We start from the raw sequence: 14,423 nt of genomic DNA on the forward strand, positions 1-14,423 counted from the left end.
ATCATGCCTCACGGCGCAATATTGGCCATCTTTCCCATCACAGCAGGGTAATCCTGATCATGGCAATTTATACGCTGCTCAAAATCAACCCCATCCCCAATTCCTTTAACCTCATAGAAATCATAGCCACAGTGAGAGGCCATTCAGCCCCTATGGGCAGCACGGGTAGCACAGTGATTAGCACTGTAGCTTCACAGCTCCAGGGTCCTAGGTTTGATTCCCGGTCTGTGCGGTGTCTGCACGTTCTCCCCGTGTCTGCGTGGGTTTCCTCCGGGTGCTCCGGTTTCCTCCCACAAGTCCCGAAAGACGTGCTGTTAGGTGAATTGGACATTCTGAATTCTCCCTCTGTGTGCCCGAACAGGCGCCGGAGTGTGGCGACGAGGGCTTTTCACAGTAACTTCATTGCAGTGTTAATGTAAGCCTACTTGTGACAATAAATATTATTATTATTATTTGGGCCACTCCATTTCCCCGCATTTGCTCCATTATTTTCCTGTCATCCACCCCTCCCCCAATAAATCCTAAGCATTTCTCTTTGTAATAAATGATAATTCTGCATCAAGAGGTCCCAATTCTAACATACATTTCAACCAGATCATCTGGAATGATTAGTGAGAGAGAGAAAGGATGATTTGATGAATCCCTTGAGGTTTGACCTTGAGATTGTAACCGAGGATAATTTTGTATTTAGAGCGAGATCAAACGCAAACTAAATCAATTGAAGCGCCGAGGATTGGGAAACTGGGGAGTTGGGCAGGATTTGTGCCAGGCGATTTGTTGAGATGTGCTAACAGGAGCAACCATTTGGCATTTAATTTTTTCCAAGGTGGAAAAAATGTGGCATTCTCTCAGCAAATCGCAACATGCCCATTCATGTGGAAATTGTTTTGCTCAGCAACCCACACCCCTATCCCTCCCCTCAATTTGTGGGAGGTCCCTGGAGTCTTGCTGTGTGCAATATTTGCACCTGGGGAGAGGCAGAAGAAATCGAAAGTGATCCAGCAACACATGCATAGAGTTTGCTACAAGAATGTGGTGTGGATATGTTGTTGCTCTCTGCAGGACTCAGAAACATCTCCCTCCCAGTTCCAGCTAGCGGGATGCTGCACTGTCTGCCCAGCCCTGAGAAGGTGAGGACTTGCATTTATCAACAATAGGCACCGGGCTCCGAATGCAAAGGCATTTCGTGCGTGACTGGCATCTCAAGTGCGGGACTGGTTTGTTCAAAGCGTTTAGTATTCAATTGGTGAGGAACTGGAGTTTCCTCCCAGCCCCAGTGTTTAATGTCAACAGCTAACGCTGAAGTGCCTGATAATTGTACCGACGCTAAAAGCTCATTTTAAAAGGCGTCGTGGTGTTTAGTCAGAAGGTTATTGCATTAACGTGTAAAAGATTGTGGTTATTCCTCTGATAAAAGCAAATTACTGCCGATGCTGGAATCTGAAACAGATTCAGAAAAGGTTGGACTCAGCAGGTCTGTGGAGAGACAGAATCCCCACAGAATCCCCACAGTGCAGGAGAGAGCATCACAGAATCCCCACGGAATCCCCACAGTGCAGGAGACAGCATCACAGAATCCCCACAGTGCAGGAGACAGCATCACAGAATCCCCACGGAATCCCCACAGTGCAGGAGACAGCATCACAGAATCCCCACAGAATCCCCACAGTGCAGGAGACAGCATCACAGAATCCCCACAGAATCCCCACAGTGCAGGAGACAGCATCACAGAATCCCCACAGTGCAGGAGACAGCATCACAGAATCCCCACAGAATTCCCGCAGTGCAGGAGACAGCATTACAGAATCCCCACAGAATCCCCACAGTGCAGGAGACAGCATCACAGAATCCCCACAGAATCCCCACAGTGCAGGAGGCGGCATCACAGAATCCCCACAGAATCCCCACAGTGCAGGAGACAGCATCACAGAATCCCCACAGTGCAGGAGGCAGCATCACAGAATCTCCACAGAATCCCCACAGTGCAGGAGGCAGCATCACAGAATCCCCACAGAATCCCCGCAGTGCAGGAGACAGCATTACAGAATCCCCACAGAATCCCTGCAGTACAGGAGACAGCATCACAGAATCCTCACAGAATCCCCACAGTGCAGGAGACAGCATCACAGAATCCCCACAGTGCAGGAGGGAGCATCACAGAATCCCAGCAGAATCCCCACAGTGCAGGAGACAGCATCACAGAATCCCCACAGAATCCCCGCAGTGCAGGAGAGAGCAGCACAGAATCCCCACAGAATCCCCACAGTGCAGGATACAGCATCACAGAATCCCCACAGAATCCCCACAGTGCAGGAGAGAGCATCTCAGAATCCCCACAGTGCAGGAGATAGCATCACAGAATCCCCACAGAATCCCCGCAGTGCAGGAGAGAGCATCACAGAATCCCCACAGAATCCCCACAGTGCAGGAGAGAGCATCACAGAATCCCCACAGTGCAGGAGACAGCATCACAGAATCCCCACAGAATCCCCACAGTGCAGGATACAGCATCACAGAATCCCCACAGAATCCCCACAGTGCCGGAGAGAGCATCACAGAATCCCCACAGTGCAGGAGACAGCATCACAGAATCCCCACAGAATCCCCACAGTGCAGGAGACAGCATCACAGAATCCCCACAGAATCCCCACAGTGCAGGAGACAGCATCACATAATCCCCACAGTGCAGGAGACAGCATCACAGAATCCCCACAGAAACCCCACAGTGCAGGAGACAGCATCACAGAATCCCCACAGAATCCCCACAGTGCAGGAGACAGCATCATAGAATCCCCACAGTGCAGGAGACAGCATCACAGAATCCCCACAGAATCCTCACAGTGCAGGAGACAGCATCACAGAATCCCCACAGAATCCCCGCAGTGCAGGAGACAGCATCACAGAATCCCCACAGTGCAGGAGACAGCATCACAGAATCCCCACAGAATCCCCGCAGTGCAGGAGAGAGCATCACAGAATCCCCACAGTGCAGGAGAGAGCATCACAGAATCCCCACAGTGCAGGAGACAGCATCACAGAATCCCCACAGAATCCCCACAGTGCAGGAGACAGCATCACAGAATTCCCACAGAATCCCCACAGTGCAGGAGAGAGCATCACAGAAACCCCACAGAATCCCCACAGTGCAGGAGACAGCATCACAGAATCCCCACAGTGCAGGAGACAGCATCACAGAATCCCCACAGAATCCCCACAGTGCAGGAGAGAGCATCACAGAATCCCCACAGAATCCCCACAGTGCAGGAGAGAGCCTCACAGAATCCCCACATAATCCCCACAGTGCAGGAGAGAGCATCACAGAATCCCCACAGAATCCCCACAGAACCCCCACAGTGCAGGAGAGAGCATCACAGAATCCCCACAGTGCAGGAGACAGCATCACAAAATCCCCGCAGAATCCCCACAGAATCCCCACAGTGCAGGAGAGATCCAAGACAAGGATTGAACCCAAGTCATCGGTGCCATGAGGCAGCAGTGCTAACCACTTTATACAAGTTTCAACCAAGGCTGTAATGAGGTCAGGAGCTGAGTGACCCTGGCGGAACCCAAACTGAGTGTCCGTGAGCAGGTTATTGCTGAGTAAGTGCTGCTTGATAGCACTGTTGATGATGCCTTCCATTACTTTACTGATGCTTGAGAATAGACATATTGGGCAGTAACTGTCCGGGTTTGATTTATCCCATGTTTTGTGTACAGAACACACTTGGGCAACCGGAGTTGGACTGGGGTGAGCACAGTAAGAAGTCTTACAACACCAGATTAACGTCCAACAGGTTTGTTTCGAATCACTAGCTTTCGGAGCACTGCTCCTTCCTCAGATGAATGAAGAGGTGGGTACAACAAACATACATATAGACAAAGTCAAAGATGCCAGACGATATTTTGAATGCGAGTCTTTGCAGGTAATTAAGTCTTTACAGGTCCAGACGGAGCAACTGGAGAGGGGGGTAACCCCAGGTTAAAGAGGTGTGAATTGTCTCAAGCCAGGACAGTTGGTAGGATTTTGCAAGCCCAGGCCAGATGGTGGGAGGTGAATGTAATGCGACATGAATCCCAGGTCCCGGTTGAGGCCGCGCTCATGTGTGCGGAACTTGGCTCTAAGTTTCTGCTCGACGAAGGCCGCGCGACAACGCAGAATCGTCGAGCAGAAACAAAGTATCGTTTTGCATCTTTGACGTTGTCTATATGTTTCTGGAACCCACCTCTCCATTCACCTGAGGAAGGAGCAGTGCTCCGAAAGCTAGTGCTTCAAAACAAACCTGTTGAACTTTAACCTGGTGTTGTAAGACTTCTTACTGTAGTTTCTAAGAATTGTTTGTCCTTGAGGGAGCCTTTTTGTCGCTGTTCTAAAACAAAGTGTTATTAGTCAAATGTCCAGTTGCAAGTGTCATTGTGTCTGTTCCCATGAGTCATTCTGCAGAGAGGCTGTTTTTCATTCAACAAATCTGTTGGCCTCTTGTACCATCATGCCATACGGCACAATGTTAGCATCGCAGAATCACCACAGAATCCCCACAGTGCAGGGGACAACATCACAGAATCCCCGCAGTGCAGGAGACAGCATCCCAGAATCTCCACAGAATCCCCGCAGTGCAGGAGACAGCATCCCAGAATCCCCACAGAATCCCCACAGAAACACCGCCGGCAGCGCTGCCCGGCACGGAGCGCGCTCTGCAAGGCCTGCAGGAAGAAAGGACATGTCGCTGCTGTGTGCCAGGCCCGCTCAATCGCCGCTATTGTCCCTGCAACCCCCACGTGCGACCCGTGGGCGCTGCCATCTTCCTCGCCTCAGACCACGTGCGACCCGTGGGCGCTGCCATCTTCCTCGCCTCAGACCACGTGCGACCCGTGGGCACTGCCATCTTCCTCGCCTCAGACCACGTGCGGCCCGTGGGCGCCGCCATCTTGCCTGCCTCAGGACACGTGCGGCCCATGGGCGCCGCCATCTTTAACGCCGCCCGCCACGTGCACCCTATTGGCGCCACCATCTTCCCCGCCCCAGGACCCCTGCTCGTCGGGCACCTCATCGGGCTGCTCATCGCCTGCAACTGCCGCCGACCAGCCAGGGGCCTTCCAACACCAGCCACGTCTCGCCTCCATCACGATCGACCAGTCCCGACCGCACAACCTGGCGACCGCATCCACAACAGTGAAGGTCGATGGCACGAGACATCATGCCTTCTGGACTCCGAACACAAGTGGTAGTTGTGAAAACTGGGGAGAAAAACAGGATGATTGTTGTCTCCAGCCAGACCATCAACCGGTACACGCAGCTCGACGTGTAATCCCCTCCCACGCATATCTGATATGGTCAATCAGATTGCACAGTACCGGGTCTTCTCGACAGTGGACCTGAAATCTGCCTACCACCAGCTCCCCAGTCGCAAGACGGACCGCCCGTATACCCCGTTTGAAGCAGACGGCCGCCTTTACCACTTCCTTAGGGTTCCATTCGGTGTCACTAATAGGGTCTCGGTCTTCCAACGGGAGATGGACTGAATGGTTGACCGGTACGGACTGCGGGCCACTTTCCTGTAACTGGAAAACATCACCATCTGCGGCCACGACCAGCAGGACCACGACGCTAACCTTTCCAAATTCCTCCACACCGCCAAACTCCTCAACCTAACGTACAAGGAGAGGTGTGTGTTCAGCACAAACTGATTAGCCATCCTTGGCTATGTGGTTCAAAATGGAGTTCTAGGTCCCGACCCCGATCGCATGCGGCCCCTCATGGAACTCCCCCTTCCCCACTGCCCCAAGGCCCTCAAACGATGTCTGGGGTTCTTCTCGTGCTACGCCCAGTGGGTCCCTAACTATGCGGACAAGGCCCGACCACTCATCCACTCAACCGCTTTCCCACTGACGGCCGAGGCTCACCAGGCCTTCAACCGTCTCAAGGCCGACATCGCCAAGGTCGCGATGCACGCGGTCGATGAGACCCTCCCCTTCCAAGTCGAGAGTGATGCATCTTCACCCAGGCAGGGAGGCCCATGGCATTCTTTTAACGCACCCTCCATGCCTCCGAAATTCGGCACTCCTCCGTCGGGAAGGAGGCCCAAACCATAGTAGAAGCTGTGCGACATTGGAGGCATTACCTGGCTGGCAGGAGATTCACTCTCCTCACTGACCAATGGTCGATTGCCTTCATGTTCGATAATACACAGCGGGGCAAGATCAAAAATGATAAGATCTTGAGGTGGAGGATCGAGCTCGCCACCTACAATTATGAGATTTTGTATCGCCCCGATAAGCTCAACAAGCCCCCCCCGATGCCCTATCCCGAGATACATGTGCCAGCGCACAAGTGGACCGACTCCGGACCCTGCATGACGATCTCTGTCACCCAGGGGTCACCCGCTTTTTTCACTTCGTAAAGGCCCGCAATCTACCGTACTCCATTGAGGAGGTCAGGGCTATCACCAGAGACTGCCAGGCCTTTGCGGAGTGCAAACCGCTCTTCTACCGGCCAGACCGAGCGCACCTGGTGAAGGCTTCCCACCTCTTTGAGTGCCTCAGGATGGACTTCAAAGGGACCCTCCCCTCCACCGACCGAAACACGTACTTTCTTTTTTTTAAAATAATTTTTATTGGAATTTTTTACAGAAAATATGAAATATAACAACAAACAATAAAATGCAACAAAATAACCCATAACAACTGTAACACCCCCCAAACCGTATCAACGCATGCATCACATCCCACCCCCCAACCCCAACAAGAGAACTTAAAAATAAATTAAAATTAAATAAACAAACATAGTCATCGTGTCCCCCCCCCTCCCCTCCCCTTTTCCCTCCCCCTTACCCCCCCTCCCCCCCCCGGGTTGCTGCTGCTGCTGTCCCTGTACCCTATCATTGAGCCAGAAAGTCGAGGAAAGGTTGCCACCGCCTAAAGAACCCTTGTACCGACCCTCTCAGGGCGAATTTGACCTTCTCTAGCTTAATAAAACCCGGCATGTTATTGATCCAGGTCTCCACGCTTGGGGGCCTCACATCCTTCCACTGTAGCAAAATCCTTCGCCGGGCTACTAGGGACGCAAAGGCCAGCACACCGGCCTCTTTCGCCTCCTGCACTCCCGGCTCCACCCCAACCCCAAAAATCGCGAGCCCCCACCCTGGCTTGACCCTGGATCCCACCACCCTTGACACCGTCCTCGCCACCCCCTTCCAGAACTCCTCCAGTGTCGGGCATGCCCAGAACATATGGGCATGGTTCGCTGGACTCCCCGAGCACCTGGCACACCTGTCTTCATCCCAAAGAACCTACTCATCCTCATCCCAGTCATGTGGACCCGGTGCAGCACCTTGAATTGAATGAGGCTAAGCCGCGCACACGAGGAGGAAGAATTAACCCTCTCCAGGGCATCAGCCCATGTCCCGTCTTCGATCTGTTCCCCCAGTTCCCCCTCCCATTTAGCTTTCAGCTCTTCTACTGACGCCTCCTCCACCTCCTGCATAACCTTGTAGATATCAGATATCTTCCCCTCTCCGACCCAGACCCCCGAAAGCACCCTGTCACTCACCCCCCTCGCGGGAAGCGAAGGGAATTCTTCCACCTGCCGTCTAGCAAATGCCTTTACCTGCAGATACCTGAACATGTTTCCCGGGGGGAGCCCATATTTCTCCTCCAACTCCCCCAGGCTCGCAAACCTCCCATCAATAAACAGGTCCCTCAGCTGTCTGATGCCCGCTCTGTACCAACCCTGAAATCCCCCATCAATGTTCCCCGGGACAAATCTATGGTTCCCCCTTAATGGAGCCTCCATCGAGCCCCCCACTTCTCCCCTATGTTGCCTCCACTGCCCCCAAATCTTGAGGGTAGCCGCCACCACCGGACTTGTGGTATACCTCGTAGGAGGGAGCGGCCACGGCGCCGTTACCAGGGCCCCCAGGCTTGTATCTCCATAGGACGTCCTCTCCATCCATTTCCATGCTGCCCCCTCCCCCTCCATCACCCACTTGCGCACCATCGACACATTGGCTGCCCAGTAGTACCCCGAGAGATTGGGTAGCGCCAGCCCCCCCCATCTCTACCCCGCTCCATGAAGACCCTCTTCACTCTCGGGGTCCCATGCGCCCAGACAAAGTTCATGATGCTGCTGGTCACCCTTCTAAAAAAGGCCCTAGGGATAAAGATGGGCAAACACTGGAAGAGGAACAAGAACCTCGGGAGAACCGTCATTTTGACGGACTGCACTTTACCCGCCAACGATAGCGGCACCATGTCCCACCTTTTCAATTCCTCCTCCATCTGCTCCACCAGCCTGGTAAAATTAAGCTTGTGGAGAGTCCCCCAACTCCTGGCCACCTGCACCCCCAGGTATTTGAAACTCTTCACTGCCCTCTTAAACGGGAGTCTCCCAATTCCCTCCTCCTGATCTCCCGTGTGTACTACAAATACCTCGCTCTTGCCTAAATTTAACTTATAGCCCGAGAAGCTCCCAAATTCCGCTAACAGCCCCATCACCCCCGGCATTCCCACTTCTGGATCCGCCACATACAACAGCAGGTCGTCCGCATACAGCGATACACGATGTTCCTCCCCACCCCGTACCAGACCCCTCCACCTCCCTGACTCCCTCAACGCCATAGAAAGAGGTTCAATCGCCAGTGCAAAGAGCAAGGGGGACAGGGGGCACCCCTGCCTGGTCCCACGGTAGAGCCTAAAGTACTCTGATCTCCTTCCATTTGTGACTACACTCGCCATCGGAGCTGCGTAGAGCAGCCTCACCCATTTGATGAATCCCTCCCCAAATCAGAACCGCTCCAGCACCTCCCACAGGTACCCCCACTCAACTCTATCAAACGCTTTCTCCGCATCCAGCGCCACCACTATCTCCGCCTCCCCCTCCATCGCCAGCATCATAATAACATTTAGCAATCTCCGCACATTCGTGTTGAGCTGCCGTCCCTTGACAAATCCTGTCTGATCCTCGTGTATCACCCCTGGCACACAGTCCTCTATCCTGGTGGCCAGGATCTTCGCCAGCAACTTAGCGTCAACATTGAGGAGCGAGATAGGCCTGTATGATCCACACTGCAAAGGGTCCTTATCCCGCTTCAGGATCAGAGAGATCAGTGCCCGCGACATCGTCGGGGGCAAAGCCCCCCCCCCCCCCTCCCGTGCCTCATTGAAGGCTCGCACCAACAGGGGGCCCACCAGATCCGCATACTTTTTATAAAATTCCACCGGGAACCCGTCCGGCCCCGGGGCCTTACCTGACTGCATTTGTCCAATCCCCCTGACTAGCTCCTCCAACTCTATCAGCGCCCCCAGCCCCTCCACCAGCTCCTCTTGACCCCTTGGGAAACATAGCCTGTTCATGAAGCTCTCCATCCCCCCTCCCCCCATCGGAGGTTCCGACCGGTACAGTTCCTCGTAGAAGTCCCTAAAGACCCCATTTACTTCTGTCCCCTTCTGCACTACATTCCCACCCCCATCCGTCACTCCACCAATTTCCCTAGCCGCATCTCGCCTGCGGAGCTGATGTGCCAACATCCTGCTCGCCTTCTCCCCATACTCATATACCGCGCCCTGCGCCCTCCTCCACTGTGTCTCCGCCTTTCTGGTGGTCAACAAGTCAAATTTGGCCTGCAAACTACGCGGTTCCCCCAGCAACCCCTCCTCCGGTGCCTCCGCGTATCTCCTGTCCACATCCAGGAGCTCCTCCGCCAGTCTCTCCCTCTCCTTCCTCTCCCTCCTTTCCCTATGGGCCCGGATGGAGATCAGCTCTCCCCGGATCACTGCTTTCAGAGCCTCCCAGACCATCCCCACCCGGACCTCCCCCGTGTCATTGGTATCAAGATACCCCTCAATGCTTCTCCGGACCCTCCTACACACCTCCTCCTCCGCCAGCATCCCCACATCCAGGCGCCAGAGCGGGCGCTGGTCCCGCGCCTCCCCCATCTCCAGATCAACCCAGTGCGGAGCATGGTCTGAAATTGCTATGGCCGAATACTCTGCATCCTGCACCTTCGGGATCAATCCCCTGCTCAGGACGAAAAAATCTATTCGGGAATAAACCCTATGGACATGGGAGAAAAAGGGAATACTCCCGCGCTCTCGGCCTCCCAAACCTCCAGGGATCCACCCCTCCCATCTGGTCCATGAATACCCTCAGCACTTTGGCCGCCGCCGGTCTCCTACCCGTCCTTGAACTGGACCGGTCCAGTGGGGAATCCAGCACTGTGTTGAAGTCTCCCCCCATGATCAGGCCCCCTGCCTCCAGGTCCGGAATGCGGCCCAACATGCGCCTGATCGATGGAACTGCACCAGCACCGCCCGCGGGGGTTCATTTGCCTTAGGCCTCCTGGCCAGCACTCTGTGAGCTCCCTCAAGCTCCAGGGGCAAATGGAAGGACCCCGCCCCCATCAACGAGCTCAACATCGTGGTCACATACGACGGGAGATCCGACCCCTCCAGCCCCTCCGCCAGGCCCAGGATCCTCAAATTCTTTCGCCTCGTGCGAACGTCCAGCTCCTCCAAGCGGTCTTGCCACTTTTTGTGAAGTGCCTCGTGCAACTCCACTTTCCCCACGAGGACCATGGCCTCCTCCCTCTCAGCGGCCTGCTGCTGCAAATCCCGGATAGACACCTCCTGGACCGCCTGGGTCTCAAGAAGCCTGTTGGTAGTCGCATTCAGGGAGTCCAGCAGCTCCGCCTTCAGCTCCGCAAAACAGCGCAGAAGAGCAGCTTGCTGCTCCTGCGCCCACTTCCACCAGTCCTCGGGTGTTCCGCCGGCCGCCATTTTGTCCTTCCCCCGCTTTTCTTGGGGAGCTGCTGCAGCTTTTTCCTTTGCCCCACTCCGGGTGAGCACCATAAATTATGGGGAATGCTCCTCTAGACACCTTCCCCCACCGGGATTCGTCGAAACAGCGCCGTTTGGGGCCCTCAAATCGGCCCAAAAGTCCTTAAGTAGCGGGAGCTGCCGAACGTGCGGCTTAGCTCCGCATAGCCGCAACTGGAAGTCCCCGAAACGCGTACTTTCTTAATGTGGTCGACGAATACTCCAGATTCCCCTTCGTCGTCCCATTCCCCGATATGACGTCTGCCACCATCATCAAAGCCCTCAACACCATCTTCGCTCTGTTCGGCTTCCCCGCCTACATCCACAGCGACCGGGGATCCTCATTTATGAGCGATGAGCTGCGCCAGTACCTGCTCAGCAGGGGCATTGCCTCGAGCAGGACGACCAGCTACAACCCCAGGGGAAACAGGCAGGTGGAGCGGGAGAATGGGACAGTCTGGAGGGCCGTCCAGCTGGCCCTACGGTCCAGGAATCTCCCGGCCTCCCGCTGGCAGGAGGTCCTCCCCGACGCCCTTCACTCCATTCGGTCGCTCCTGTGCACTGCGACTAATGAAACTCCCCATTAACGTCTCTTTGCCTTTCCCAGGAAGTCCACCGCCGGGGTTTCGCTCCCAACGTGGCTGGCAGCTCCAGGACCCGTTCTCCTCCGCAAGCACGTGCGGCTCCACAAGGCGGACCCGTTGGAAGATGAGTCATAGCCACAGAAACCCAGGGAAACCGGGTGCTAATGGCCACAGATACCAAGGGGAAAGAGTGCTAATGGCAGTCCCCAGAGAGAACAAAAGGTGTGAAAGGCCAAACAGCAGGGAAACTAACATCAGAGGATGAACTGTAGATGTGGGGGAGGGGGAAAGCAAAGAGGAGAAAGGTGAAGAAGAGGTGGATAAGATGGGGGGGGGGGGGGAATTAAATATTAAGAAAGAAAGAAATGATAAAAGACAGTTAAAATGAAATGAAAACAAATGGGTCGAGGTGGGGCTGACCATCTGAAATTGTTGAATTCGATGTTCAGGCCGGAAGGCTGTCGCGTGCCTAACCGGAAGGTGAGATGTTGTTCCTCCAGTTTGCGTTGCGCTTCACTGGAACATTGCGGCAGGCCAAGAACAGACATGTGGGCACCGGAGCAGGGTCTTTTGTTAAAATGGCAAGCAACAGGAAGGTCAGGGTCCTGAATGCGCATAGACCGAAAATGCTCAGCAAAGTGCTCACCCAGTCTGCGTTTGGTCTCTCCGATATAGAGGAAACCACATTGGGAGCAGCGAATGCAGTAGACCAAATTGGAAGAGATGCAAGTGAAACGCTGCTTAACCTGGAATGAGTGTTTTGGGCCTGGGATGTTAAGCATGGAAGAGGTAAAGGGGCAGGTGTTGCACCTTCTGCGATTGCATGGGAAGATGCTATGGGTTATGGGAGAGGTACTGGGTATGATGGAGGAGTGGACTAGATTAGAACATAGAACATAGAACAGTACAGCACAGAACAGGCCCTTCGGCCCTCGATGTTGTGCCGAGCAATGATCACCCTACTTAACCCACGTAACCGGTATACCCGTAACCCAACAATCCCCCCATTAACCTTACACTATGGGCAATTTAGCCTGGCCAATCCACCTAACCCGCACATCTTTGGACTGTGGGAGGAAACCGGAGTACCCGGAGGAAACCCACGCACACACGGGGAGGACGTGCAGACTCCACACAGACAGTGACCCAGCCGGGAATCGAACCTGGGACCCTGGAGCTGTGAAGCATTTATGCTAACCACAATGCTACCGTGCTGCCCCTTGTAGTGGATATTAGTGGATAGTCTATTGCCGGAAATGGAGACAGAAAGATCGAGGAAGGGAAGGGAAGTGTCTGAGATGGACCAGGTGAAAGTGATGGAGGGGTGGAAACTGGAAGTGAAGTTGATGAATTTTTCCAGTTCTGAGTGAGAGCATGAAGTGGCACCAAAATAGTCATCAATGTATCGGTAAAGGAGTTGTGGGAGGGGCCCGAATAGGCCTGGAACAAGGAATGTTCCACATACCCTATAAAAAGGGAGGCGGAGCTAGGACCCATGCGGGTACCCATTGCTACACCTTTGATTTGGAGAAAGTGAGATGAGTTAAAGGAGAAGTTGTTGAGAGATAGAACGAGTTCAGCCAGGCGGAGGAGAGTGTTGGTGGATGGGAATTGTCCGGGTCTCTTTTCGAGAAAGAAGCAAGGAGCTCTCAGGCCATCCTGGTGTGGGATGGAGGTATAGAGGGATTGCACATCCATGGTGAATAGAATGTGGTTAGGGCCCGCGAACTGGAAGCTGTCAATATGACGCGGGGCATCAGAGGAATCCTGGATGTAGGTGGGGAGGGAATAGACCAGAGGAGTGAGGATGGAGTCAAGATAAGAGGAAATAAGTTCGGTGGGGCAGGAGCATGCTGACACAATGGGCCTGCGGGACAGTCCTTTTTGGGAAGTAGGTAAATGCGAGCTGCCGGGGTTGGGGTAAATCAACCATGATTGAATGGTGGAGTGGATTCGATGGGCCGAATGGCCTTACTTCCGCTCCTATGTCTTATGGTCTTATGGGGGACTATGAGGTTTGGAAGCTGTAGGGGGAAGGCATTTGTGACATAGAATCAGGCAAGTGCCATTCAGCCTCTTGTGTCTGTGCTGCTGTTCCATTGGAATATGACTGGATCATTGGACTTGATACAAAGTTAGAAAGAAATGACAAACAGATTGGGAGAATAAGGGGCAGAGAGTACAGGGAGTACAAATCTAAGAATAAATCAGTAGTTAAGGCTAATGGTTACAAATGCAATAACAGGACAAAATTAAAGCCTCTGTGTCTGAACACATGTTACATTTGAAACAAAACGGATGAACTGACAGCGCAAATAAAAATAAATGCTTGCAATCTGATAGCTATTATAGAGATATGGCCACAGATAGCACAGGTTAGGACCTGAATACTGAATTTGAGGGGGACAGGAAGCTTGCAAAGGTGCGGGATGCTTCTGTTTGTTAATGAAGGTATTCGCACAGTAGAAAGGGATTCCTCAAGTTCATAAAACCGGGATGTAGAAGTGACTTGGGCAGAGATGAGAAATGATAAAGGCAAAAAATTATTTGTGGGAGTAGTCTATGGGACCCCGAACAGTAACTATAGGGTAGGCTGGGGTATAAATAAGAACGGTACGGCAATAACTTGTCAGAAAGGTACGGCAATAATCATGGGGGATTTTAAACTACATTTAGAGTGGCCTACTCCTGCTCCTAATTTATATCTTTGTGCATTCTCTTGGCTGATATGTATCTTAACTCTACCTACCCAGCTTGATTCTGTAACCTCTGATACACTTGTCCAACCAAGGTAGTTGCCAAGGCCAGGTTCATTCAACAAACTCCCTTCCTGGACATGGCTCTGGACTTAAAGTTGAAGGGTAAATCTTAAGTGTGAAACCGCTTAAAAAAAGAAAAATCACCTGTCAGATGCAGCGGTCTTGTGGCGTAGTGGTTAGCATTCCTACCTCTGGGGCAGAAGCTCAAATCCCACTTCAGGACTTGCTGTCCATGGAAGGTGCTGTCAAACCGTGGCCAAACAGTTTGATT

General features: G+C 53.3%; 1 protein-coding gene across 1 annotated transcript in view; it reads left to right on the forward strand.

Annotated features, from left to right (window-relative positions):
- Window positions 1–991: 991 nt before the first annotated feature.
- The window catches only part of hhatlb (hedgehog acyltransferase like, b), a 113,326-nt gene continuing 99,894 nt past the window's right edge, over window positions 992–14,423 (forward strand). The window contains exon 1 of the mRNA XM_038798521.1: window positions 992–1,130. The gene's annotated coding sequence lies outside the window, so the exon portion shown is untranslated. The remainder of the gene's footprint in view (window positions 1,131–14,423) is intronic.

This window comes from Scyliorhinus canicula, chromosome 5 (assembly GCF_902713615.1).
Source record: "Scyliorhinus canicula chromosome 5, sScyCan1.1, whole genome shotgun sequence".
Classification (NCBI taxonomy): domain Eukaryota; kingdom Metazoa; phylum Chordata; class Chondrichthyes; order Carcharhiniformes; family Scyliorhinidae; genus Scyliorhinus; species Scyliorhinus canicula.